At 36.2% G+C, this 2387-nt stretch overlaps 2 protein-coding genes across 2 annotated transcripts in view; both read left to right on the top strand.

Annotated features, from left to right (window-relative positions):
- LOC123956647 (nuclear factor 7, brain-like) overlaps positions 1–2387 on the top strand; it is a 167305-nt gene that overhangs the window by 63520 nt on the left and 101398 nt on the right. The gene's annotated exons all lie outside the window — the stretch shown is intronic.
- The window catches only part of LOC123956640 (NACHT, LRR and PYD domains-containing protein 14-like), a 36610-nt gene that overhangs the window by 21081 nt on the left and 13142 nt on the right, over positions 1–2387 (top strand). The gene's annotated exons all lie outside the window — the stretch shown is intronic.

Raw genomic sequence — 2387 nt, 5'->3', positions numbered from 1 at the left:
CCTGAATTTTATGTTTCACTATATAAATAAAGAGAATTCTACCATAAATTGGTGCAGAAAATGTCTCCAGAATGCAGGAAGTGTTTAAAATGTTCAACTTTTCAACACAAAGTGACGTCCTTGATTCATTTTATGTTAACAGAGTACAAAAACACCCCAAAAAGCTGTAGTGTATGAAATATTAATGTATTATAATAAAATGTTTTATTAAATTCACGTAACTTTGTAAATAATAATTTTCTGGGGCTTAAAATTCATACAAATTTCCATTATATGGCAGTAAAGTTGGCATTAAATTTCATCCTAGGTGGTCTTAAAAAGTCTTAAATTTAACTTGGAGAATCCTGGGGGTATAACCCTGAATGAACGTTTATTACTGAAAGCAGATCTGACCAGCTGCCTGTGCTGTTTGTCATTTTAACTGGCGTTAAAGTGCCGGTCTGTTCTGCTACACTGTGTGCACTGATCTTTGCTAACGTGACCAGAGAAAGAAAGAACAGCTTCATTACAGACAGAGAGTCACAGAGCAAACTTTTAGTCAAGCTCTTGTTACTATCATATCATGAGGAGATGGAAATATTTTGCTGAAGCTTTTTGTAAAATAAATACAGACTGTTGTTAAGCATAAGCTAACATAAAATATAAGTCATTGCTCAGATTTGGAGAGTGAGTTAGCGAGAAAGCTGGAAGAGAGCCACCTCTGTTACTGATTTATATCGAAAATGTAAGTAATATGGTGGGAAATTATTACAGTAGGAAATAACTGTGTGTGACGTGTGCACTGCACTTATTTGTGCAGCTGACTTCATCTGGTATTAACAAAGAACATACTTTATGTAGACATAGTGTAGCCTATGCGCCGGGACAAACTGAACAATGTTTTAAACAAAGAAAGAAAAAAACAACTTAATTCTACCTTCTTGTAAATTCAGAATGAAATGTAACACATTAAGAATTTGTAATAGACAGCTTTTCACAAAGTCCAAAAAGGACACACTCCAGCCTACAGAGACCTTCTGCCGGATCAAGGCTGAATTTTTTAAATGTGTCTAAATCAAAATGTGTAGCCATAAAAATATGACGTATTAAGTTTACACAACATTAATTTGGCAGATATTTACATGTATTTTGTTGTTATACATGTTCACAGGCTTTCTGGCTGTGAACTCTCAGAGACTCATTATGAAGTTGTGGCCTCAGCTCTGAAGTCCAACCCTTCCCATCTGAGAGAGCTGGACCTGATTCAGGAGGATTCAGGAGTGGAGCTCCTGTGTGCTGGACTGGGGAGTCCAAACTGTAGACTGGAGACTCTGAGGTCGGTTCACTGACTCTGTTTGGTCTTGTATATCTTACAGCTACCAAATTTAAATCCATAACTGAAGTTTCAAATTTTGTTTGGTTCATAAAACAGTTGGTTTAACTTAAAGTTTAGTTTATAATAAAAATGGACTAACACTGTGGGAACCCCTGCTTCCTTTCAGAACATGATAGATAGGTACTGTATTACATTTAGGATTAGGAGAACATAATCTCACTTTGCTCAATGCACATTTAATCCAGAGATGACAGTGGTGATTAATTATTTATTTGATATTGAATGTTTTGGAATTTGATTAAAAAATAAGAGGAAACAAAAGACTGAATGTAACCAAAGTATTTTTTAATCGAAAATATCTGATCTAATAATCATTACAGAATTATCTGAGATTAGCAGCATGTTATTAATCTGTGTTGACATGAGTAGGTGTATGAATGATGAATGTTTTGGTGACCTGAATGATGTCTGTAGAAGGCTGACATTATGATGATCCACAAGAACACAATGACAAAGTCCCTCTACTCATTTTAGAGTTACTAATTAACTAATTAATATTAAATGAAAAAAAATCTGCATGAATTTTTCTTTATTCAGATTGTGGAGCTTGTCAGAGATCAGCTGTGCTTCTCTGGCCTCAGCTCTGAAGTCCAACCCCTCCCATCTGAGAGAGCTGGAGCTGAGTGGAAACGAGCTGCAGGATTCAGGAGTGAAGCTGCTGTCTGATTTTCTTGGGAGTCCTCACTGTAGACTGGAGACTCTGAGGTCAGACACCATTTTTTCTTCTGTCTTGAGATTAATATGATGTGGCGGGCCGCCCCAATAAAAATGAATGTGTGGGAAACACTGAGTTTTATAGAAGACATGTTTAACCATTAATGCACTATGAATCTGTTCAATATACGTTTGCAACCTCATAAAATGGGATAAATTTCATTGTCAGCCAAATGAGGCCATATAAAACGTAGTGGGAGTTATCATGTGCAGTGCGTGATAGGACCATCGACTGTATGATAACAGCTGATACTCGCATATTAGTTACTGTCATGGGTAAGTAATACTGCCAGTACAG

Source organism: Micropterus dolomieu, linkage group LG18 (genome assembly GCF_021292245.1).
Source record: "Micropterus dolomieu isolate WLL.071019.BEF.003 ecotype Adirondacks linkage group LG18, ASM2129224v1, whole genome shotgun sequence".
Taxonomy (NCBI): domain Eukaryota; kingdom Metazoa; phylum Chordata; class Actinopteri; order Centrarchiformes; family Centrarchidae; genus Micropterus; species Micropterus dolomieu.
The sequence above is the reverse complement of the archived record's forward strand: the minus strand, read 5'-3'. Positions and strand labels throughout refer to the sequence as shown.